The 26,895-nt window shown below is 41.0% G+C and overlaps 1 long non-coding RNA gene across 2 annotated transcripts; it reads right to left on the minus strand.

Annotated features, from left to right (window-relative positions):
* Positions 1-310: 310 nt before the first annotated feature.
* LOC123000143 (uncharacterized) lies at positions 311-26,895 on the minus strand. Of its 2 annotated transcripts, XR_008958794.1 has the most exons (5): positions 26,360-26,895; positions 24,667-24,872; positions 23,720-23,872; positions 12,076-12,220; positions 414-517 (listed from the first exon to the last, which is right to left on the minus strand). It is a non-coding gene; the product is annotated as an uncharacterized LOC123000143 (long non-coding RNA). The 2 variants fall into 2 exon arrangements; XR_006407914.3 differs by lacking the exon at positions 26,360-26,895 and having other exon boundaries at positions 311-517; positions 24,667-25,760.

Raw genomic sequence — 26,895 nt, forward strand, 5'->3', positions numbered from 1 at the left:
CAAGTGTACAGACGTTAGTGTTCCTATATATGGTAATGGTTAGTTCACTTTTTCATCCCTCTATGAAAGCAGCTGTTTCCCAGCTTACTAATTTTTCACTTCTGGTTTCCAAACTAAAGTTTTTTGGCAAATTAAAAACAATGCATACATTCTTTCCTTGTTCCTCATTGGATTAGAACGAGTGTAATATCTGAAAAAAAGACCTAATTTCAAAACACAAATAACCAGAATACTCACTGAATGCTTTTCTAAATCGGAATATGCATCATCACCTCAGTATATGATCTGTTTCTTTCATTATTTTTCTCCTGATGAGCAATAACTACACAGGGATCTACCAGATCTCTACGTTTGAAGAGTTGTGTTTCACCGAGCCAAACAAATCTCAAACGTGAATTATTCAAATTCTCTCTTTAAAAGTAAAAATTAAGGTGGGGCACCCGGGTGGCTCAGTCAGTTAAGCATCTGACTCTGGATCTCAGCTCAGGTCTTGATCTCAGGGTTATGAGTTTGAGCCCTGTTTAAAAAAAAAAATGTAAAATTAAGGTAAGAAAGTATCGTAACAAAAATATAATAGTCAACTTTGTGAGAAAAAACGGTTTGCAGACTTCAGCTATGATCAAATCCATAAGACATGAATAAAGTGGAAAAGAATGTACATATAATAAGGCTAAAACATATTTAATGTTTCTATACTGAATGTGGTTAAGTGCTTTATTCAACTGCATATAGTAGGTAGTCAGTGCATTAGCCACCCTTATAAAGTAGGTAGTACTAGTATTTTTCCCATTTTATAATTGTAGAAACTGAGACACCATAAATTAATTGCCCAAGGTCACAGAGCTAGTCGTGATGGTGCTCAGGCAGCCCAACTCCCCAGTCCACACACTAACCCCTCTGTGACATAGCCTCTCAACATTCTGGCGCATACACATTCATATTTGGTTTCTCTCTTTCTGCATATGGAAAGTGGGAGACAGTGTTTTTTTAAAAAGACAAAAATCTGTAGTCCTTTAAAGACATTGAGGGTCAAGAATTGAGGAAATTGAATTTAATGCTGTTAGAAGCACTTAATTATCATATTTTCTAATTGTATGTCCACCATCTCTTTCAATTCTTGCTATAATTCTGAGAGATAGGAGTTATTTGCCTTTTTAAAAAGATGAGGAATCCATAAGGAAGGATTTTGTATACACGTCACATTAATAAGATCAGGTACCAAGGAAATCTATGGCGTAAGTAGGAGAGACTCATTGCTTTTCAAGGCAACTGATAAGCTTTTAGGCAAAGGCAGTGATTATACAAAAATAGAGTAATCCCTGTCCCAAATCCAAGGTAAAATTATGAAGCCAGTGAACTCCAGTTCTGTGTCCTGATGCCTCTTGTTTTTTGCTCCTGCCTTCAATAAAACTGGCCTTAGGAAAGAAGAGAGAGAGAGGAGAGAGGGAGGAAGGGAGGGAGGGAGGGATAAGGAATCCAGGTCTTAGTTTGGGTTCCCTGGAAGTAGAGTCTGAGATGGGACTCTTGTTCACATGGTTGTGGTGGGAGTGCTCTGGGGATAAGTGGGTGAGGGAAACAGGGTAGGAAGGGGTAGATGTTTTGCAAAAATGTGGTCTCAGCTGGAGACCAGCTTTTTTTTTTTAATGATTTTTTATTATATTATGTTAGTCACCATACGGTACATCCCCGGTTTCCGATGTAAGGCTCGATGATTCATTAGTTGTGTATAACACCCAGTGCACCATGCAATACGTGCCCTCCTTACTACCCATCACCGGTCTATCCCATTCCCCCCCCCCTCCCCTCTGAGGCCCTCAGTTTGTTTCTCATAGTCCATAGTCTCTCATGTTTCATTCCCCCTTCTGATTACCCCCCCTTTCTTTATCCCTTTCTTCCCCTACCGATCATCCTAGTTCTTATGTTCCATAGATGAGAGAAATCATATGATAGTTGTCTTTCTCTGCTTGACTTATTTCACTTAGAATTATCTCCTCCAGTGCTGTCCATGTTGCAGCAAATGTTGAGAACTCGTTCTTTCTGATAGCTGAGTAATATTCCATTGTATATATGGACCACAACTTCTTAATCCAGTCATCTGTTGAAGGGCATCTCGGCTCCTTCCACGATTTAGCTATTGTGGACATTGCTGCTATGAACATTGGGGTGCATATGGCCCTTCTCTTTACTACGTGGAGACCAGCTTTAGCCTGATGCAGTAAAGAGCTCTGGAGTACAAATGGCATCCGCCAATAAGGCGACAGCATTGGCACCCCTATGTCTTTTCTGTGGGGCTGGAGGTGGGAGAAGCCACATTGAGCCCAGGGCAACTCTGGAGCAGGGGCTTCCAAACTCACAGGAGCTAGGTGGCTAATGCACTGACTAGTAAAAGAGACCTGGGCAGAGCACCAACAGCATCCACTAGGATTCAAGAGGTTGTCCTATGAGTTCCTTTTCAGAGGTCATTTCTACCAAGAAGCCTCCCCTGAACCTCCAGTGTGGGTCTGAGAGAATACCCCATTTGTTCAAGTCTGCCCTCATGCAGCAAGACCAAATTTTCATCCTTTTTCCTCTGACTCTTGCAAGCAAACAGGCTTCTCATAATAAAAGTACTGGATTTCTACAACTACAGCTGAATAGTGCAGGGGTTAGGGGCACCTGGCCCTCACACAGTCAAAAATCCAAGTGTAACTTTCGACTCCCCCAAAGTGCAACTGCTAAGAGCCTACTGTTGACCAAAAGCCTTATCAATAACATAAGCAATTAACACATATTTTGTTTGTTATATGTAGTATGTACTGTATTCTTACAATAAAGTAAGCTACAGAAAAGAAAATGTTATTAAGATCATAAGAAAAATACATTTACAGCACTGCACTGTAAAAAATTTACATAAAAGTGGACCCACGCACTTCAAATCCATGTTATTCAAGAGTCAACTGTAATACAAAACTGGAAGGAGGGCTAGCTGCCTCTGGTACATCAAAGATATCCTACCCAGGGGCACCTGGGTGGCACAGCGGTTGGGCGTCTGCCTTCGGCTCAGGGCGTGATCCCAGCGTTCTGGGATCGAGCCCCACATCGGGCTTCTCCGCTATGAGCCTGCTTCTTCCTCTCCCACTCCCCCTGCTTGTGTTCCCTCTCTCGCTGGCTGTCTCTATCTCTGTCAAATAAATAAATAAAATCTTAAAAAAAAAAAAAAAGATATCCTACCCAGTGGCATGAAGGTTTGCCTCCCTAACTTTCCTCTATCTTTTGTTAGTCTGCTTTCTACACTGGCCTTCCTCAACCTCCGTTACTTTTTTCTCTTCTACCTCTGTTCTCTATTGCCCTCTCTGACACCGTTGAAGGCTACAGGTAGTCAGTCAGGGACTTCATTTTGTGACATCATGTAGGGCCAACTTCGAAATGACAGGCCACAAGATGGGGCTGTGGGCTAAGGGTCCCACCTCAAACAGGGCAGCCATGCTTTGATGTACCGTATATATTGGCCTTCCACAAGAGCTATTGTTTGAAGACAGGGCTTAATGACCTTACAAAGATTCAAAAACATTGGTCTGCACCACAACTGCATTTATAGTGTTTCATTTGAAGAAGCTCAGTCCTTCTGGATACCATGGATTCTTACTTTTCTGCCATGGACCCTTTTGCATTTAAGAAAACCTATGAGTCCCTCCTCAGAATAATGTTTTTAATGCATAAAATAAAATCTATAGTACTACAAAGCTAATCAATTATATCAAGATAGTTATCAAAATATTAAAGATAAACTTGTGATATAATATATGTGTTGATTTAGGGGCGCCTGGGTGGCACAGCGGTTAAGCGTCTGCCTTTGGCTCAGGGCGTGATCCCGGCGTTATGGGATCGAGCCCCACGTCAGGCTCCTCCGCTATGAGCCTGCTTCTTCCTCTCCCACTCCCCCTGCTTGTGTTCCCTCTCTCGCTGGCTGTCTCTATCTCTGTCAAATAAATAAATATATGTGTTGATTTATTAATGCATTCACTAATAAAGTCCAGAGGTAGTTCCATTAACTGTCATAATTTCCAACTGATGCGCATAAACAGTGTTTCAACAATTCCAACAGTTATAACGTCCTTGGAAAATACATGTTCCGTTGGTGATAAAGTTATAGATCAATACCTAATATTGTTATAGTTCATTGCCTCTATTCATAATTGAGATAAGTACTAAATTTTGGTTAGAATATAGTGAAGAGAAAGATATAAGTCCTTAAGCCCTCTAAATTAACTCCAGGGTAGGAAGCCCTGGAATAGGTAGAATTTAGAAGATGGCTATCAGGTCAATCTTACAACTGTGAGGTAGCTCATACAAACACACATACACACACAACAGAAGAGACATCTTTGTGGTGCATTCCATCAGGTCAAATGCCATGACCAGTGACTTGCCTCTCAGGAAGCCCCAAGGTCATCTTTCGGGGTCCCGTTCATCTTACAGCCCTTGGAAACAAGGTCAGACACTAGACGGATGCCCTGAACATCCTTGAAAATTAAAAGTAAAGAGTTTTGGGGGACATTTACATCTAAAATCCCCCCAAATTTGGAATATGAAGCTGAGTGGTAGAAAAATCACTTGCCACCACAGTGTGAACTATGCAGTTTGCAAGCTGTTACTTGCAATTGGCACTTCTGGGGCTGGTGTGAGGCGTGTTGCTCTTCATCTCCAGAACTGTTTCTGACCTGCTTTCTCCCTGACCACCCCACCTGGAAAAAAGGAGGAAAAAACTTTGAATGTGCTCTGTTTTCCTAAGTACTTTTAATTAAAATATTTTGAAGGATAATGTGCTTTCATAAAAATTGTAATGGCACTTGTCTTTAGAGCTCACATTTTATGTCAGCGAGCAATTATGACCCAGATTGAACAAAGTTTGGGCCTGACTCATTTTTCTATTAATATAGTAATAATCCCTCATGAATATTCATAATTCCTCCATTCCTCCTATTTTTACATATTTTCCTTAGATGAAATAACCTAAAATTTCTACTTTATCATGGAGGAAATAAGCATAATTTCAAACGGGTAATGTAAATTTTTACCAAACTTGGGTTGTTAGTTTTCTTCATTGATTTTTGCATAAACATATTTAATTCTCAAATGAAACTCAAGTCAAATGAGTCCCAATTCTTGAAGACTACCTAACACATCAAGTTCTTTCTCCCCACTCCCATATTAACTCTCTTCCTTGAATAAAAGAAGTATTTATTCGATACTTAGTTACTAGAATGTTCTAAACTTCAGTTTATTCATTCAACAAATATTTACTAGATGCTCCTTTCTGATAGGCAGTGAACTAGACCTGGGAATGCAATGATAAATAAGACATGTTCTTATCCCTGAGAGTTTCATAGTTAGGAAAACAGATAAACCTAACCAGACTGGGGGTGTAACAGAGGCAGGTACTGAATGCTATGGAAGTGCTGAGGAACTCACCATTAATCTGCTTAAGGGTTTGAGGTAAGACTTCAAAGAGATAATGATTTTTGGATTGGGTTCTGAAGGATGAGTAGGAGTTTTCCAGGTGGAGAAGCCTAGAAGAAGACACTCCAGCTTTGGGATATAGAATGTTCATAAAAGAAAATTCTGCTAAAAATTTTAAAAGCAAACCTAAATATATTAATCCAAAAATTGAATGATAAGGATACATACAAAACACACAAAAACAATTACCTCTAGGAAGGGGAGGAAAAAATGGGGAAAGAGATTTCAAGTTTAGCTATAATGCCTCTTCTATATAAAAAATAAATTTGATGTTAGTCATTAGCAAATTATGGCTCATGGGTACAAAGGTATTTATTATATTGGTCTCCATACTTTTCCATATTTCTAAAAAATTGTCAAAATTAAAAATAAACAAATAATGAAAAAATACTTAAGACATTGATTTTATTTACTCTAAAACGGAGAAGGTTAAGGTAGCTAAAAAATTCAGGTAGAAGAAAGACAGAGATAATCTTTTATCCATTCCTTATAAGGAAATGTTCCCCAACTCATAAATTGCAGATTTACTAGGACATCCTCAAATTTTACTTGGTCCACCTCCAAACCAATTGCCAGTACAGTGCCTTCCCTCTGTAAACCCCCTGCCCCTGCACCTCCAACTTGCACCTGAATCAAGAATGTTGAAAATAAAATGTATACAAGTAGGTACCAACATAAGAACAACAACATCTCAGGGAGGTGAAGTATATTAAATTACTAATGATGTGGTGATTAAGTCAGATTTGTCAAATTACACAGACAAAATTACAGAATAAGACCAAAATGAAAACAGCTTCATTTCAATGGATTATCTGATTCAAATTCTTTCTGGGGTCCTTTTAGGCCATTCTTTCAGTCAAAGGCAGGCCAATACCACTCTCCACCACCTCTAACTTATTGTGCTATGGAAAACGATTATGACTCACATACCTGGTGATGCTTCATGTACCTTGGATTGATCTTCTATATTTTTATCATGCAAATAAAAGTTCACCATGACAATGAGTTGAGCATAATGAATATTCTCATAATGTGTCCTCCAGGAGGTAGTTTGGCTATATATAATTATAGTTCCTCAAATTTCAGTCACTTCCTAACTTTTATTGTCACTCTCCCAGTATTGGGACAATTCCCAAACTCATTTCTGATGAAATTTTCTCTGACTAGACCCATTAGGTATGTCTTCCATGAATGCATTTATTAGAACACCTATAAAACAATGGTCATATTTCAAAACCAATTTCAAATCAATATGAATTTGGTATAATCCTATAAACATTTTTGGAACACATAATTTCATGGAACGTTCTACTGGGGAAGGAATACAAAGAGAAATAACTTCTGTCTTCATGTTATGTATGAGGAAACTAACATGTAAATAAATACTCAGGAGATTTTGTAATGAGCACTATACTGTTATTGGGGTTTACACACAGCATAGTGACAGGACTGAGGAAAGGGGATTAATTTGGTTTTGCAAGGTGTCTTTACAGAGGAAGCGAGTTTTGGGCTAGATATTGAAGGATGAGTCAGCCACATGCAAAATATGGTAAAGGCATGAAGAGAAGAAAGGTTAGATCTTGAGGACAGTTGGCAAAGTGACATGATCAAATATGTGTTTTACAAACACGGTAGTGTTTAGACCACCAGTCTGTCCTGCAGATTTGCCCAGGAGGGAGACTATGATAGCCTTCAGTGTCAAATGAGAGTGCCAGAGAAGAGAGAAGAAATATGAGGAAAGAGGAAGTGTGAGGTATCATGGTATAAAATAAGACAATGAGAGAAAAAAAAAGAAGAAAGCTGAGGAAGAACAGATTTGGTACAGATACTAAAGAAGTTGTAAACGTGCTGAACCTGAATCTGTTTAGCAGTGCTTGAGAGCAAGACTGTGGTGTGGCTTGACTCTGCCATGTACTAGCCAGGATTCCCTCGGTCAGTACCTGTGGTCCTGGCTTTAGCCCTTTCTCTGGCTACTATAGCCCGTTTTGCCTGCAGCCTAGAAGTGGCAGAGAATTAAGAGCCCCTGGGAGCAGTCCTCAACCAAAGACTGGCAGGAATTGGTAGATCTAGTCTCTAGCTCCCTTTCTCCTTGGATGGCGTAACTCTAAGGTATGTGTTTACCTTTTCAACCAGATTAAGCTCTACTTGCCCAGACTGGGCACCCAGGATAATACATCCTTTATTGTCTGCCTTCCCTGCCCTGTCTTACTTCCCCATCCCCGAACGGGGATTTCCCAGGATCACCTCTCAAAAAAATGAAATAAGAGGCAGGAAAGACAGGGGTGCCTGGATGGCTCAGTCAGTTAAGCGTCTGCCTTTGGCTCAGGTCATGATCCCCGAATCCTGGGATCGAGCCACATGTCGGGCCCCCTGCTCAGCAGGGGAGCTTGCTTCTCCCTCTCCTTCTGCCCCTGCTCGTGTGCTCTCTTTCTCGTTCACTCTGTCCCCCAAATAAATAAATAAAATCTTTAAAAAAAGGCAGGAAAGACAAAAAGGAAACTTGTTAAGTCCTAGAAAAGATGAAACAGAAGAATCCAACCACAGATCTCTTAAAGCAGAGGTTTTAAACTTTGGCTGCACATTAAAATCACCTGAGATGAAAAACAAACCATTCTTTTTTATGGCTGAGTAATATTCCAATAAACACACACACACACACACACACACACACACACACACTGGAATATGTACACACACACACACACACACACACACACTAATTGGTGGCTGCCAAAGGAACGGAATGGGGATGGACCAAATGGGTGAAGGGGATTAAGAGGTACAAACTTCGAATTATAAAATAAGTTAGTCACGGGGATGAAAACTACCATATAAGGAATATAGTCAACCATACTGTAATACACTTTCCCCATCATGTATGTATGTGTGTGTGTATATATATATACCACTTCTTCTTTATCCATTCATCTACTGATAGATACTTAGGATGTTTCCATACCTTGACTATTATAAATAATGCTATAATAAACACAGGAATGTGTATATCTTTTTGAATTAGTGTTTTTGTTCTTGGGTAAATACTTAGAAGTGGAATTACTGTATCGTATGCTACTTCTATTTTTCGTTTTTTGGGGAACCTCCATGCTGTCTTCCATTGTAGCTGCACCAATTTACATTCTCACCAAGAGTGCGCAAGAGTTCCCTTTTCTCCACATCCTCACCAACACCTGTTGTTTCTTGTGTTGTTGATTTTAGCCACTCTGACAGGTGTGAGGTGATATTTCATTGTCATTTTTATTTGCATTTCCCTGATGATTAGTGAAGTTGAACATCTTTTTATGTGTCTGTTGGCCATCTGGATATCTTTGGAAAAATGTCTGTTCAGCTCCTCTGCCCATGTTTCAATCAGATTCTTTGGTTTTTTTTGGTGTTGAGTTGTATGAGTTCTTTATACATTTTGAATGTTAACCCTTTATCAGATACATTGTTTGCAAATATTTTCTCCCATTTAGTAGATTGTCTTGTTTTGTTGATGGTTTCCTTTGCTGTGCCAAAGCTTTTTAGTTTGAAGTAGTACCAATTGTTTATTTTTGTTTTTACTTCTCTTGCCTGAGGAGACAGATGCAGAATACTATTGCTAAGGTTGACGTCCAAGAGATAACTGCCTACGCTTTCTTTTCGGAATTTTATGGTTTCAGGTCCTGCATTTAGGTCTTTAATGTATTTTGAGTTTACTTTTGTGTATGATGTAAGAAAGTAGTCCACTTTTATGCTTTAGTGTGTACCTGTCAAGTTTTCCCAGCACCATTTCTTGAGGGTGATCTTTTTCCCATTGTATATTCTTGTCTCCTTTGTCTGAGATTGGCTGACCATATAAGCATGTGTTTATTTCTGGGCTCTCTATTCTGTTCCATTGATCTGTGTGTCTGTTTTTATGCCAGTACCATCCTGCTTTGATTACTACAGCTTTGTAGTATGTCCTGAAATTGGGGGTTGTGGTACTTCCAGCTTTGCCATTTGCCACAATATGAATGAAGCTAGGGAACATTATGCTAAGTGAAATAAGCCAGACAGAGAAAGACAAACACCATAGGATTTCACTTACATGTGGAATCTAAAAAGCAAAACAAACAACAACAACAAAAATGAGAGAACCAGACCCATAAATACAGAGAACTAATTGGTGGCTGCCAAAGGAACGGAAGGGGGATGGACCAAATGGGTGAAGGGGATTAAGAGGTACAAACTTCCAGTTATAAAATAAGTAAGTCACGGGGATGAAAATTACCATATAAGGAATATAGTCAATCATACTGTAATACACTTAACTGTGGTGAGCATTTCATAATGTATATAATTGTTGAATCACTATGTTGTATACCTGAAACTAGTTGAATATTATATGTCAACTATACTTCAATAAAAAATTTAAAAAAAAACAGTACTCAGGTCCCATGCAGAAATCCTGATTTAAGTGGTCTGGCTGGGGTTTGGGGCCTCAGATATTTTATAGAAATTTCCCACATGATTCAAAGATGCAGTGGGTGGAGAACCACCACCTTGAAGGGACAAAGACATTGTTTAAAAAGTAACAGGGACATGGGGCGCCTGGGTGGCACAGTGGTTAAGCGTCTGCCTTTGGCTCAGGGCGTGATCCCGGCGTTATGGGATCGAGCCCCACATCAGGCTCCTCCGCTATGAGCCTGCTTCTTCCTCTCCCACTCCCCCTACTTGTGTTCCCTCTCTCGCTGGCTGTCTCTATCTCTGTCAAATAAATAAAAAAATAAAATCTTAAAAAAAAAGTAACAGGGACACTAATTGTAAATATACATAGTGTGTCTCCTGACTCTTCTGCCCCTCCAACCTCTACTTTGTGCTGCTCTGATATTTGGTATCACTGTGATCAGGGGAATAGGTAGAAATGCATACTTGTAAGAGTGAGTGACTGAAAATAAATGGAAAAGGAGGGAAAAATGAAAGGAGAGCTAGCTGAGTATTGAATAAAGATCTGCATTGTTCTTGAAGGCTTTGGAATTAGACTGGATTTTTCTTTTAAGTGTGCAGCCGTACTGAGGAGAGCCTCAGGGTGGTCTAGATTTTTTCAGGTTCGAAACAATTTTTTTATGAGCATTTGATTGACAAGATCTGTAAGAGGAAGGAACAAAACAAATGTGCCTAAGAGAGAACATATGGCTGGGTCTGGGAATTCCTTTTACCTCACTGGGGACAAATCCGATAGACTAGGTGACACTTATTCATAATCTCTACCGTCCTGATTTGAAGTGGAAGATAATTTCCCATTTGATCTCAGACAAGCTTTTAAGGAAAATAATGACACTGCTCCATGTTTGCTGGGAACTGGGTTGGCAGAGAGACTCAGTATGGGAATAGATTGAGGATCAAGTCCAAGAATCATCACTGAGTGAGCCAAGGGTTCTTTCCTCAATGAATGGGATGGAAATAAACACTGCAATAAATGCAAGTCCCCCAAACGTCATCTTCTCAAGGAGGAGTACAAAAATTAGTGGTACAGACAACCTATTAGCAACCCCTAAAAGAAATCTTCAGCAAACTTAAAACAGGAAGACAAATTAAGTTTAGTTTCATTCTTCAGCTATTCTTCATTTATATCGTTAAATTGCCATTTTTAAAGATAACTGGTGTTGAATGACTCTATGGTGCAATAGGAAGAGCTGGACTTTGAAGTCAAACACACCTGGACATAAATCCCAGGTTACTAGGTGTGTGTTCTGATGTCTACATCATTGAGTTATTGCCAGGATTAAATGAGATAAAGAAATACAGAGCATGTAGCTGGTGCATAGCTTTTGCTCAATAAAATTAACCAGCAGTTCCAGCGGTAGCAATAGTAATAATGTTCATATTAATTTGTAACCTTTCTCAACCTCGCTTTCTTCATCTGTAAAGTGAGAAAAATAAGACCCACCTTTTAAGGGTTTTGAGAATAAATTTGCAAATCAACTAACTTACTTAAAATACCTAGGCCTTGGGGCACCTGGGTGGCTCAGTCCCTTAAGCGGCTGGCTTCGGCTCAGGTCATGAATGATCTCCCGGTCCTGGGATCGAGCCCCGAGTCGGTCTCCCCGAGTCGGTCTCCCCGAGTCGGTCTCCCCGCTCAGTGGGAAGGATGCTTCTCCTTCTCCCTCTGCCCTTCCCCCCGCTTGTGCTCTGGCTCGCTCTCGCTCGCTCTCTCAAATAAATAAAAATCAATCAATAAATAAAAATACCCAGGCCAGTGTCTGGCTCAAAGTAGATATTAAATTAATGTAGTAATTATTGTTATTGGTGTGCTGTTATTTGCCTGGGACCTTGTGATGTTCCCTTACTGATCCCTGCCCCTCTACTCCCTGGACATGTCCTCAAACTCTGCAGGTCAGCAGTTTGACCAATGGACCACAGTTCTTTTTCTACTCAGGTGCGTGTGACATGCATTTGGAAATGTATATCCTCCTCATAATAGAGCAGATAGAAACGTTGGTTTGGTCTGGTCCTCACTCTAAGTCGTCTGTCCCTGATTCCTTTGGCACTCTTCCCCTCACTGGCACTGTGTCACCAACCCCGTTTAAGTAACCACTTAAACCTAAGCATTTTTACCTGAGGAAAGGAAACAGGATTATTGCTGAAGACAAAGTCCTCAGGGCCATCACAGTAGGAGACTTGCGGAGCCTTTTGCTTGGACGGTGGCAGGAACAGCCCAAGGAGCAGGGACAACGGGGAAGGAAGAACCCAACTCCTGGTCCTGCAAAACACAGAATAAGCCAAGTGGTATCAGGTGGCTGGTGAAACATGAAGACTGCTTCTTCTTTTGTAGCTTATTTATAAACCCGAGGTAATCTCCATCTTGTTGAAGGGGACCTTGAATTTTTGTAATAGAACCAATCCCAGCTTTGATTAAACACCTTTACTGTGAATTTGTAAAGCACCTGAATTTACAAAATGTGCAGAGAAATCTGGCTCATGATGATGAACCCAATCAAGCACAGAAGAAACAATCATTTCCTATTCCCCTCAGGTTGCTAAGGTCGCTATCTTTTTCATTTATCTTAAATTTCTTTTGGCTTTAATGTTAATTGTTTCAAACAAGCAATGAATACAGAATAAACATGGCCTAACTTTTTTTAATTAACTGTGAAATCCTATAGGACTAACACTCCCATTTTTCATTTCCTGTCTTCTGTCCCAATTAAGCACAATTATGAAATGATATACAGCTTGATTCAATCAGCTCCCTTTAAAAATACATGTATTTATCTTCTTTTCTGGATAGTGAATGAAAAGATGTTCATTGTGACGGAAATGTAGAAATGCCACAAAGGCAAAAGAGGAAGGAAAAATCACTCATTGCCCCACCAGAGAAATACTATTAACATGTTGGTGAAGATCGCTCCTGTACTTTTATATGTTTTATAATATTTGTATTTTTACAAATATTTATAATATTTGTGTGTTTTATTTAATCAGGATGATAATGTACATATTGCTTTTATGATCACATTTTAAAATCATTCAATGTCTTTCTCAACATGATTTTTAATGACTGTACAGTTTTCTGTCAAATGGTTACTTTAGATATCCAGTCTCTAATTGTTGACCATTTGGGTTCTTTCGAGGTATTTTTGCTATTTTAACACTTTGGGGAACATTCCTGTACATACATTTGGGCACAACTATGATTATTTCTCTAGGGTAACTTCCTAAAGGGAAAGTTTCTGTACAAATGGCATGTTTATCTTAAAAGGTATTTTTTTATCTATCACAACTACAACTAAATGACTATTCTTGTAATTATTTTTCAAATGACTGACTTCCGAAGTAGTCAGTAAGTTCTAACATTTTGGCTTCCAGTCTCTATCTCCCTCAGTGTCTTTCATGTCTGCAAGAAGTGTAAAAATCTTTCGTCGTGAACATGTGTCTATGTTTTTAGTTTGGGAAACATGGTGACCATAATAACCGCATGCCATGAAAGTAAAGTGCTCAGTAAAGTCCCATATATTGGCACACCTCACACATAGTAGAAGCTCAAAAACTTCTTCCCGAATAAATGAATGAATGAATGAATGGTTTTCTGGTAAGGATTATATCATTTTGCACTCCCAACAATAAGGAGAGGAACTTACATCTTATAACTTCAGTCAGCCAACTTTTAGGCAAAAATTCTATATATTCCATATATGCTCAACTATTTAAGAAAATAAATTTGAATTGCTTAAGCGATAAAGCTATCTAAAGGAATCGCTCAGTCTCAGCAGAGTAAAAAGCATGTGATGTTAATTAACCTACTTCATATGTGTCATTCGAGAACAGCACTGACCAACAGAAATATGATGTAAGCCACTTGTATAATTTTAAATTTTCTGGTAGCCACATTAAAAACAAATAAAAAGAACTGAGTGGAATTCATTTTAATAATATATTTTATTTAATCCCATATGTCTTAAATATTATCACTTCAACACGTAATAAATATAGAAAGTATTAAAATTTTATATTCTCTTTCATACTGAGTCTTCAAAATCAGTGTGTTTTACACTTAGAGCACACCGCAATTCAAACACTGAATTTTCATCAGAAATTCTTGACCTGTGTTTAGATTTCATAACATTTACAGTTGTTCCAACTCAAGGTGTTCCAAATACTCACAACACAAGTTGTTCCAAATATACTACAAAGTTTTGCAATAACTGAATCAAGTATCAGTTTTTAAATTTTAATTCAAATAAAACAAAATTCAATTCCTCAGTGGCACCAGTCATATTTCAAATGCTCAGTAGACATGCATGGCTAGTGGCTGCTGTATTGGACAACATTGCAGAGGCCAGCCCTTTAAATGAGTATGGGCTGTCAGCATTTAACAAATTATCCCATAAATTAGATATTATTACCCTGTTTTCAGATAAGGACATGGAGACTCTGAGAAGTTATCATTAGTATAGGATCACACAGCTAGGAATTAGTTTAGCCTCAAATCTAGGCATTTAGACCCCAAAGGCTGAATCCTTTCCCCAGTCCCACCAGCAAAATGGAAAATCTGTGTTAGGTGTGCAAATATCTAGGACTTTCCAAGACACTTTGCTTTCATGGCATATGGTTATGGCTACCATGTTGCCCAAATTAAAAACATAGACACGTGGTTTTGACAAAAGATTTTTGCACTTCTTTCAGGTGTGAAAGACAGTGAGAGAGACACAGTATGGAAACCAAAACATTGGAATTTGAGGACATTTCAATAGTTTGTGGCAGTGGTTTCCAACTTCTTTTAAACAGCAGAACCCTTCTATCCCTGAGATCTTAGATGGAACCCCAATATATAAAATCAACAAAAGTGAAGCTGCTCTATGAAATCATAGGGAGGGACTCCTAGAGACTGAAAGACCACTCCACACTCCCCTCTGTCACACTCTCCCCTCACCATAGCAGCCCATGAGGTAACACTCCAGAAGCGTATGACCCCATGAAATGGCATTTTAAAACAACTTTCAGAAAGGACTTCTGCTTTCAGAAAGATAGAGTAGTTGTACTTTGCCCTATTTCACCCACTAAGTACACCTGAATACTCCTGGACATTATATATCAAACAAATATAAGGAGACTCAGAAAGGTAGAGAAAAGAAGGTAGACAAACTAGAGACCTTGAGTCCTGAAAAACAACATGGTGGTGAGTTCCTGGTTTTGGCTTTTTGTTTTTGCCTCAAATATCCCAGTCTGGGTACTGGAGAAGCTGGCTAACTAGAATTCCAATGGGCACGGACCAAAAGAAGCCCCAAGAAAAGCCTGCCTTCCCTAGCCAAAGGATCACAAAAGGGACGAACTAGAAAGACAGAAAGCTTTTAGACAATAACCATCTACCCCAGCATACACCAGAGAAAATACTGTAGCCCCCACGCCCATCTCCATCAACAAAGGCTGACTGGGAAATCCGTACTTCTGTACTTGCCAGGCTGTAAACAAGCATCATAAGTCCCCCACCAAGGTGTTTTCAGAGAAGGCCAAATGAGGAGCACAGACTTTCTTCTCCACTGGGCAGTAACAAGGCTCACCAACCACCTGGTGTCAGTGGAGACCACATAGGGAAGCTAGACTTCCACTCCTACCTGTCAGTAATGAGGCACACCTTCCCTTCCCCCCCGGAGTGGTGTCAAAGGGGGCCTAGTGGAAAGTCAAGATTTTTACAACCACCCAGTAGTAATGAGGCCTCCCACTCATGATATAAGTGGAAGCCATTTGGAGAGCTGTAAAGAGGCACCCTGTTCCTCCCAGCCAGGATGGTATTGGCAGAGGCCCAGTAGGAAATGAACCTGAATTCTCACCTTAACCTAGCAGTAGTGCAGAGCTCTCCTCATCCAGGTGTGAATGGAGGCCAATGAAGAACCTGGATTTCTACCTCCACCTATCAGTAACAAGGCAGCACCCCTCTCTTCTCCCTGCCAAAGTGATGTCAAAAGAGACCAGCTAAAACAGAAACTTCAAATAAGATCCACCATCTCATTACATAATACCAAACATGTCCAAGTTTCAACAGAAAATCACTTGTCACACCAAAAACCAGAAAATCTCAACTTGAAAAAGACAATCAACAGATACCATTACTGAAATGGCAGAGATGTTAGAATTATCTGACATGCTTCAATGAGCAATTATGAACATGCTTGAAAAAAATGAAAAATTAGAAAGTGTCAGCAAAGTAATAGAAGACACAAAGATGCATCAAATGGGAATTTTAGAAGTAAAAATACAATAACCAACATTCAAAATTCACTGGATGAGTTCAACAGCAGAATGTAAAGAATATACAAGAGAATTGGTGAACTGGAAGACAGAATGATAAAAATTACCCAATCTAGGGGCACCTGGGTAGTTCAGTTGGTTGAGTGCCCAACTCTTGATTTCTGCTCAGGTCATGATCTCAGGGTCGTGGGATGGAGCCCCGCCTCGGACTCTGCAGTCAGCACCAAGTCTGCTTGTCCCTCTCCTTCTGCTCCTCCCCCTCACTCTCGCTCTCTTTCTCAAATAAATTCTTTTTTAAAAAATTACCCAATCTGAACAATAGAGAGAAATTATACTTTAAAAAATAAATGATAGAACCTCAAGGACCTGTGGGACTATAACAAATCTAACACTCAAATCATCAGAGTCCAAAATGGGGGTGGGAGAAAGGTCAGGCTTAGGAAGTATTTGAAGAAATCATGGCTAAAACTTTTCTAAATTTGGCAAGAGATACGAACAGATTCAAGAAGCTGAGTAAACCCCAGGTGGGATCAATCTAAGGCATTTCACACAAAGACACATTATAGTCAAACTTCTGAAAATAAAAGACAAAGGAAAAATCTGGCAAATAGCAAGACAGAAATGGCACATTACCTACAGGGGTAAAACAATTCGAATGACGTAAATTTCTTATAAGGAACTGAGGAGGTCAAAAGATTTCTTAAGTGCTAAAGAATAAAAGAACCACCAATCCAGAATTCTACATCCAGTGAAAATAACCTTCAGGAATAAAAGAGGAAATAAAGACATTCTCAGATCCAGGAAAAATAAGGGACTCTGTCACTAGCAGACCCATGCTAAAATAACAGCTAAAGAAAATTCTCTGAGCACAAAGGAAATAATAAAAGGAAATCTTGGAACATCACGGAAGAAGGACAAATAATGGAAGGAATAAAAATATGGGTAAATACAATAGACCTTCCTTCTCTTCTTGAGTTTTCCACATTACATGTGACAAAAATTATGATACTGTCTGATTACAGTCTGACTACATACTGTCTCAGTGTATGTAGAGAAAATATTTAAGACAATTATATTATAAATGGGAGAGGGTAAAGGGAGTTAAGGGGAAGTAAGATTTCTACACTTCACACGGACTGGTAACACGTTGATACTAGCAAACCATGATAAATTATGTATATGTAATATACATTTTATATACCATTTTCAACATTTTTCAGAGGGATACACTATGAAACACAGTAAATCAAACACGAATCACAGAAACATAAATAAAATGGAATTCTAAAGAATGTCCAAGTAACCCACAAGAAAGCAGGAAAAAACAAAACAGAGTAAACAGAAAATAAAAAGGAGTGAGAAAACCAACTTCTCTCGAGGATGTAGAGTAACTGGATCTCTCTTTCACTACTGGGAAGAATGTAAAATGGTACAGCCCTGCTAGAAAATAGTTTCACAGTTTCTGAAAAAACTAAACATATACTTCCCTTATGACCCAGCAATCTCACTCCTGGGCATTTATCATAGAGAAACAGAAACCTAGAGTGATACAAAACCCTGTACATAATTTTTCATCAGCAGCTTTATTTGTAATAGCCAAAAACCAGAAACAACTAAAATATTCTCAACAGGTGAATGGTTAAAGTGTGCTGCATTCATACCATGGAATACGACTCAGCAATAAAAGAGGAACAAACTCTTAATATACACAATTTGGATGGATCTCAAGGGCACTATGCTGAGTGAAAAAGGCAATCTCGAAAAGTCACAGACAGTAAGATTCCATTTAGGTAACATTCTCAAAATAACAAAAGTGTAGAAATGGGGAACAGATTAGTGACCGCCAAGGGTTGGGATGGTATGGGGAGCATACTACACAGCTATGGGTAAAACTATACAGCTCTGTATCTTGACTGTGGTTCTTCCAATTGGTTATTGTTCCAAAATAGGAAGTTAAAAAAAAAAAAAAACAGTGATCAGACTGAACCATATGAAATGCTGATAAGAATGTGGAGTAACTGAATCTTTCATACACTGCTGATAGACGAGTATAAATTGATATAATCACTTTGGAACATAGTCTGGCCATTCCTACTAAAGCTAAATGTGTGTGTGTGTGTGTGTGTGTGTGTGTGTGTGTGTGCGCGCGCGCGCGCGCATGTGTGTGTGTGCGAACTTTTTGGTTTGATATACACACACACACAGATACCTTTTTGTTTGACAACTCCCCTCTTCGGTATAAACTCAAGTGAAATGAGATCATATGTCCACCAAAAGACGTGTACTAGATGTGGTATTTTATTCATAATATCCAAAAACTAGAAATAACTCAAACGTCCGTGAACATTAAAGTGGATGAGTAAATTGAAGTATATTCATACAATGGAAATGAGACAGTCCTGAAAAGAACAGACCGCTGCTACACACAACCACAGAGAGGCATGTTAGGGACATTTTGCTAAGGGAAAGGAGCCAGATACAGAAGAACACATGCTGTATGATTCCATTTGTGTGAAATTCAAGAACTGACAAAACCGGCTGATAGAGATGTTAGAGGTCAGAACATTGATCATCTCAAGAGAAGGGTGTGGGTACTGACTGGGACAGGGCTGGAAGGAACCTTCTCAGGCTATGCAAATGATCTATATCTTACTCCGGGTGGTGTCCACATGGGTGTATAACTTTATAGAAATTCATCAAGCTGTACACTTAAGATTAGAGCACTTTAGTGTATGTGAGGAAAACCTCAATAAAAAGTAACAAATGAACAAACAAACCAACAAGAAATGACAAACCAAACCACTGGTAGTGGGAGACTGTTCTGCAATATCCGGGCTACTGGGTCACTTGGAATGGGGCACTGAAGTGAGGAGCTATGTGTGATGGACACAGAGCCACCTTCCTGCTCTTTGGGGCCCCTGGCATGGAATGCCCTTCCCATCTCTGCCACCTCCCTTAGTGGCACCAATTTAGCCCCAAACCTGGCGTCTGACTCTTCCGCCCAAGCTGTGGTATGTTTTAGTACATTTACTTACCTCTGTTAAAGAGCTTATCACACCTTATGTAAATATCTGTTTGCAAATATTTGCAGGGAGAAATGTGGCACAGTGCTTAGCCGTGTGGGCTATGGAATCAGGTGAGATTGCCTGGGTTTGAATCCCTATTCGGTCACCTACTAACCCTGCTTTGGGCAAGACCTTAAATTCTGTGACTCTTCACTTTACACCTGACAGCGGGTTATGATATCCAGTAAACTCCAAATTAAAGATAGATGAGGGGTGCCTGGGTGGTGCAGTCGGTTAAGTCTCCGACTTGTTTTGGCTCAGGTTGTGATCTCTGGGTGGTGAAATTGAGCCCCACATCTGGCTCCGCGCTGGGCATGGAGTCTGCTTGGGACTCTCTCTCCTTTTCCCTCTGCCCCTCCCCCACCTCAGTCTCTCACACTTGGGGACAAGAAGCAAATCTGATTCATTCCTGTGTTCCTAACAATCCAGTGCTTGCCACACAGCTATGACCACCATAGCCTAATGGTTAAAAGTAAGGACTCTGGAGCCACAGAGACTCGGGTTCAAAAGCCAGCTCTACCACTTACCAGCTGTGTGGCTTTGGGCGTACAACTAAACCTCTCTGATACCAATCTCCTTGTTTATAAAACAAGAGAAGAAATGACGATTCGTAATGCTCCGCACAGTAGCTGGTGCACAGTAGAAGCTCAAATAAACATCTTCAGCTTAAAATAAACATGTATTTAACTGAATTGAACCATCGAGGGGTTGTAGTTGAATCTACAGTATGAACAACTGTACTTCTCTGAGTAATCCAAACCTAAAGTCTGCATGGGGTTTTGAAGAAAATATTTGCCCACAGAGTATCCATCATAGCTGAAATGTGAAGTGTATTATTTAGGGGGAGGGAAACTTCTTTTACTTCAGACTCAGCCAGTGTGGGGAGAGAAGATGTGAAATGTCCCTTCCCCTGGAGTGAGGTGGGTGAACCAGAAGGAGGGGAAGGAAGAGCTGTCCTTTCCATCCCCTCCTACAACTGGAGGCTGGTGTGTGGCATTGGGCCCAATGAGGGGTATTGATTTGTTCTTTCCAGGAAGAAACGCACATTACTCATCTTTTAATAGGCTGTCTTGTTCTGGAAGGCAACTCCTGCGACTTTGAAGTAATGCACTTGTGTGGTTTAGGTATAGTCTGCTTTGGAGGAAATTCTGCTTTGGGGGTATGCTGTTTTGATTAAGTGGGTGCACAGGAGAGCTCTGTTCTCAGTCCCATGATTAATGGAGGAAATGTCCTTAGTCCTGTTCTCTGCCTGGTCCTTGCTTGACTCTCATGGTACACGATCTCCCCAGAGCTCATTACGACTAACAGCTTGTTCTATGGTGCTGTCTTCTCCCATATGGTCAAATGTGTCATTCTACATGGGCGTTTGAAAAGTTCCTAGTCCAGTCTCACTTTGCCTGGCACCGGTCACTTTTCTCAACATTTCTGCATCACCTTATTATTTTGTCCTCACAACAAAAACTGGTGAGGTCACATACTGACCCGTTCCACTGCCAGGCAAAGTGAGGCATGAGCGGTAGAAAATGGAGGACGGAAAGAATGAGAGTTAGGCACCTTGAAGGAAGAGGAGCGGCAGAGGCATTTAGGACCTAACTAATCATTAATTAATTAATTAATTAATACTATATAGCACATGGTGCTTTTTCTACTAGGAAAAAGGAGAAAAACAGATATATGGAAACACTGGGAATGTCAGACACTTAAAAACACTTTCCCAAAATATACTGGCACAACTTTATGGAATAGGGATTCCAAAAAAATTATACTAAATATAATTTCCTTCTGTATCTGTGAGTTTATTAATTTTCTATCAATATCATTGTACGCCTGTTAAGTATAAGACCCACTGGAGAAATGGAAGAATGAAGAAAATCATGTGACCTCAAGAAGTTCATCATCTAGTAGAGTTTAAGATACACCTATAAAACAGAATATGGCAAGTGACTTCAGGTTTTCAGAGGAGGGAGAGGCCCATGGGAGCAGCAAGCAATCCCGGGGAGGTTTTCATAAAAGGCATCTCTGAGCCTGAAGGACTTCAGATTGGCAGCCATGAAGGGGCTGTGAGACACCACCAGAGAAAGCAGCTGCCGTAAAGAAATGCATCAGAAGCCAGAAAGCAGAGGACTCTCTCTCAAAGTGTCAGAGTGATGACAGTGGGGCCTATTCCTATCGAGGCCTGTTTTAGAAGGCTTCAGCGAAGGAACCTGAGCTACATTCTCTCATAATGTGCATTCTCTCCACTTGGGTTGTGCATTGTGCAAATCCAGAGCAGGGTTTGGGTGCTTTCTGAAAGCGCTGGTGCAATTCTCTGCGGTAGGGATGTGGCAGAGGAAACTTTCCTAATCATACGTGGATGCCAGTGTTAGTGGAGATGAGTCCCAGTGAAGCTCACAGATAAAGCCAGATTGGGCTGTGCAACTTCTGACCCCAGAAATAATTTGGTCTAGAAGGCTGCTTTGAAAACCACCTGGGATTCCAGCCAAGAGGGTTTTGGACCATCTGATTTGTGTCGCCGTGTTTGGTTGAGCCCGAACATGGATAGCCGTACAGCTCTGGGCTGAGAGCTCACCTACCCTGCATTTGGCCCAGGCAGCTGTTCTCCTGGCTGTCTTTGCTAGATGACCTTTTCTATTGTTGCCCCCGCTCGAGGGATAAACCTGGAGATGAGGTGTAAACTCCTGTCCCAGCAGGCTGCAGCGCAGGGGGATTAGGACGCCACCTGGTTTGTGCCCTCATAGAATTACTGACCTCCGTGGCCTGAAGTGGCCTCTGCCATTATTTTTAAGCCAAGTAGTTGGGAATTAGTCATCACCTAGAATTTAGTATGTGTGTTTCTTGGCGTCCTAACAGAACACTTTGCTCAGTACACATGCAGTATATTTACCCTTGGGTCCAACATATAATAAAACGGTGCTGTTTTGTAATAGTTCCTCGTGTCATAGTCCAGGATGATGGATCATCTTGAGCCTTTAGCTGCTCACTTTGGTCTCAAAAGGGAATGGCTTCAGCGATCCTTTCCCACAGGTAGGCTTGGGTCAGAATGGGCCCTTATCTAGATGCCCTTCCTCGCAAATCAAGAGCCATTCCAGTTTTCTCCCTGTAACAGCAGGAGGGATACAAAAGGCCTTCTAGCTTGGGGGGATGGCTGCAGGATCAAAGCTTGTTAGTTTCCAGGTCTTATATTGCCTTCTAGATGACTAGTTTGGCCCCTGACCCCTACTCTGCCCAGCCATTTGGTTCCTGTGGATTCTTTGTTTCTTTACTACATGGCCACTATTTGACGCTCTGCCCCTTGCCTTCCTGGCTGCTCAGTCTCACTGTCGGTCAGCTCTGTTCCACCCTCCCTGGAGCTCTTGCAGTCTTTCTACAAAGGGACCGTTTACCCAGCTCCTGACCCCTGGTTCGGCCTTCACTGTGGATCTGACCGGATCTCAGCATCTTATGGGACAACCATATAGTCCATCTCTTCCAACCCTTTCTTCTTGCACTTGGCTCTGACCCTTACCTCAGCCCTCTGGACATGGCTACGTGTCTTATCTTTGCAAACCCCTACTGCCTGTATTGGTGCGAATGATACCATGTCCACATGTAAAATCCTTATGACTCAGCATCCCCACTCCTAGGTATCTATCCCAAAGAACTGAAAGTAGGAACTTGAACAGATCTCTATACATGAACATTCATAGCAGCACTATTCACAACAACAAAATGTGGAAACAACCCAAGTGTCAGTGGACAGATGAATGGATAAACAAAATGTGGTCTATCCATACAATGGACTATTATTCAGCCATGAAAAGGAATGAAGTTCTGACACAGGCCATAGCATGGATGAACCTTGAAAACACTATGCTAAGTGGAAGAAGCCAGGCAGAAGGGACAAATATTGAATGATCCCACCTATACGAAATATCTAGAATAGGAAAATTAGGAAGCGGAATAGAGGTGATCAGTGGCTGGGGGAAGGGAAGAATGAGGAGCTGCTGTTTAATGGGTACAGAGTTTGTATTGGTGATGGGTACACAGTATTGGGAATGTAATTAATGCCACTGAAGTGTATACGTACAAATGATCATGACAAATACTATGCATATTTGACCACAATTTTAAAAACTTTTTTAAAAAGTCTCTGTAACCAGCACAGTATGAGTTACCCCAAATGGGCTTTCTTCTTTTGGTGCCCTGCACCCACTTGGCCTCTCAGTACATCTGTGGACAGTAGCTAGCACCTAGAAATGCTCAAATACGAAAAACAGATGAGTTTACCTAAGGACAGAATTGACTATACACTAGTGGCTTCACCATTACCAACAGAGTTTATGCAGCAGGACTGCCAGGGCCTTGCAGAGTTACAAAGACAAATGCACTATAGGGGAAAGAGTCAGGGCCTGCATTTCTTAAGAGAGCAGAGAGAAGCAGCAGAGTGAATTGAAAAGGACAGAAGGTACCTTGCATGTGCCAGAAAGCAGGAACACAGAGCTCGTTGCCCCACTCCCATTCTTCAAGTTTCTTTCTTGGATCAGCACAGTCGTAGGAGAAACCTCATCCCCAAACAGCCATTCCGTCCCTGGCACAGTTGCTTCCCCAAGAGGGCAGTGTCTCTGGAATGTGTCCAAGAGCAAAATGGATTTTTAGGGATCAAAGACTTAATTCATATAAAAAGCAAGGTTTACAACTGGGAAGAATTACGATTCGGTGCTTCTTTTTCTCCTTTCTGTAATTTATTTCTGGTGTGTTAGAAAACCCTGGGGGAAAATTAATGTGATTTGTTTAAAATTAAGACAGGCTCCAGTGAAATTTTCATTATACTCCCCAAACCTCAAAATTAAAAAGACACCATGAGAACGTATATAAATTTCCCTCAGTGCTCTAAATAATTCCTTCAAGGTGTACTCTGTAATTTTTATTGTGTCTCTAAGCTTAAAATTCACTTCCTAAAATATGTAAACAGCAGTGTCAGGCAAAGGATGGACATCCCATTTTGTACACAGAAAATAAAAGCCCAGAAAGGAACAGGAGCAGCCTGCTTTGATTTGTTTGTGGGAGAGGCAGGACCAGAGCCAAAACCTCCTAACTCTTCCAATCCCGGCCTGTTTGCAGAGAAACCGTTCTGAACAGATGCAATGCAGGGATTAAGATCAGGTTTCTTGGCTAAGGTCAAAATGACAAGTCAGCAGCACAAGAAATCCTGAGGAGTAAGGGATAAAGCACCCTGAGCTCAACATCTTCAGGCCTGAGAGGAACAGTTTCTCAACCTTAACTTTCCAAACTGTATGCATCCCAGCCAGTGTGGGCCTAGCTACCAGCCATGCTAGGATGTTGCCTCAGCCAAAGGCCTATCAGGGAAGCGTTGAGTCAGGCAGAACTGGGCAGGACTGGGACTAAGGAAACTCACCTTGCCTTGGGTGGCCTGTAGTTCAAATCAAAATGTTCCAAATAATAGGGAAGCCTTGGGTCTAGAGGGACATCAACACAGCAGGGGTGCAATTCAGTGAATGGGACAGCATGGCAGGAATACCTGGCCAGATTCTGCATGTGAGAACAGGTAAGCAGGGCATCCTTGGGGCTCAGCCAGTGGCTGAGGATAGTCAACTCCAGCACCTTGGAGAGAGAGAAGTAGAAAAGCTGGTAAGGCAGTCAAAGCCTGGTCAGACAGACAAGGGCCTGCTTCCTGGCCAAAGAGTTTACAAATCAGGAGAAAGGACAGCAGTTCAAGTATACAACTAGACACATGGGATAAGAGTTAAGGTATCATTTGGAAATGCTTCTGGCTGTAAATATCAGAAAAACAGCTAACAGTGGCTTAAACCCTAAGAGCATTTATTATTTACTTCATAAAGAGTCCAGAGATAAGCAGTCCCAGGATTCGTTCAGGAGCTCAACAAGGACAGAGAGATTTCGGGGTTTTTCTGTCCTTCCACCTACCAGTCTTCAGCATAATGGCTCTTCTGCCCTTGGACTTGCTACCTAATGGCCACAAAATGGTTGCCACAGCTATAAGCATTTTATCTTCAAATAACTGTCCCCAAAGGCAGAAAGTAGAGGAAAATATTTCTCAGAAGGGTTCTACTTATGTCTCATTGGCCAAAGTTGTGTCACATCAGTACCCACAAGACCACATAGTATTTGATGACTTTGAGCTTCTGCAGTGTGAGGTAGGCAAAGGAAATAGAGGAATGGTTATAGAATACCAGCCAACAGTACCTGGCATAGTGGGGCAGGGTGGCCGAGGCTTAGTGGGACATGCCGGCGCCCAGGGTCTCCCCACCAAGCACCCCAGACACCATGCTTGGCCAGCCAGACCAACTCCAGACCCCCATTTCCTAGTAAAGATGGAGCTACTAAAACTCTTGGGACTAAATCTTTGGTTGAAGGTCTTTAGTGCAGACATATGTTTTGGAACAATCCTCTTAACCCAAAACCGTGTATGTGAAATCCTCTCTTCCTGTAAGAAATAATGGCGAAGTCCATCATTAGGGATGGCCGAGCCTACCCTGGCCCCACCCAATAACAAAATTTAGTGAAACTGCCCCCTAAGACTCTGGTCTCCTTGGGTGGCCTCTAGGAGGCCAGGGCCTCAAATTAGTTCCTATGATAGGCTTTCTAGCTGTCTTGGCACCTGAGTGTTCCTATAAACCAGATGACCCTCTCCTGACAGATGTGATTCCAAATCACAGCAACTGGAACCAGGGGCAATGATAGCTAACACTTACAGAGCATTTTCTATGAGCCAGGAGCAAGATGCTCTATGCCCTTTCTGTGCCCAGACTCGTTTAACCCTTGTAATAACCCTGTGAGTAGGCACGGTTATCATCATACCTATTTTACATATAAGGAAACTGAGGCACACCGAGGTTAAGGTACTTTTAGTAAATGGCGGGGCCAGGATTTGAAGTAGGACAGCCTGGCCCCAGAATCCATACTCTGAACCACTACACTGCCTCTGATCCAGGTCAGCTTTGCAGTGCTTTGAACGACACATGCAGACGCACAGCGCGCAGAGGCAGGAGGAAGCATATGGATGAAGGAGGAAGGCAGGGCACTACCATTCATTCGTTCATTGCCCCCCCAGGGTCTGGTGCCCTTACCTGGTGCTGTTGTAGTAGGTTGTGGAGGCACCCACCGGACAGGGAGGATCACTTCATCTGGACAGTGGCACACTGTGTTAATAAGAAACCTAAACGGAGAGTGTCTAATCCAAATATTTGTGAAAAGAGCAGTCTCTGCTCTGGGCCAGGCAAGATCAGACACGGCCTATGTTAGGATGGAGTTGTCACTTGGGTTATACTTAACATTCCCACATAATGGAGTCTTTGTGAACTTTTTACAAGACATAAACAAAACATCTTGTTTCTCATGCAGTTACTTCAGAGAGATTTTCTGGCTGCCTGCCTAATGCTGACATGAGATTGCTTTTGTCTTAACTGCTGAAGTCATGAGGTAACAGTATTTGAAACACAAAGCTTGCTCCTATCTGTTTTCATTGCTTTGTGACTTTTTTGTCCATGAAGTGCCAAATATAAAATTCACTTTAAAAAGGTTTTGTATCCATATAGATTTCCTCCAGGGCCCCTTCTAAAGGGTACTCACAACTTTATAAAATATATGAAATTGGGGGGGGGCA

This window comes from Ursus arctos, chromosome X (assembly GCF_023065955.2).
Source record: "Ursus arctos isolate Adak ecotype North America chromosome X, UrsArc2.0, whole genome shotgun sequence".
Lineage (NCBI taxonomy): Eukaryota > Metazoa > Chordata > Mammalia > Carnivora > Ursidae > Ursus > Ursus arctos.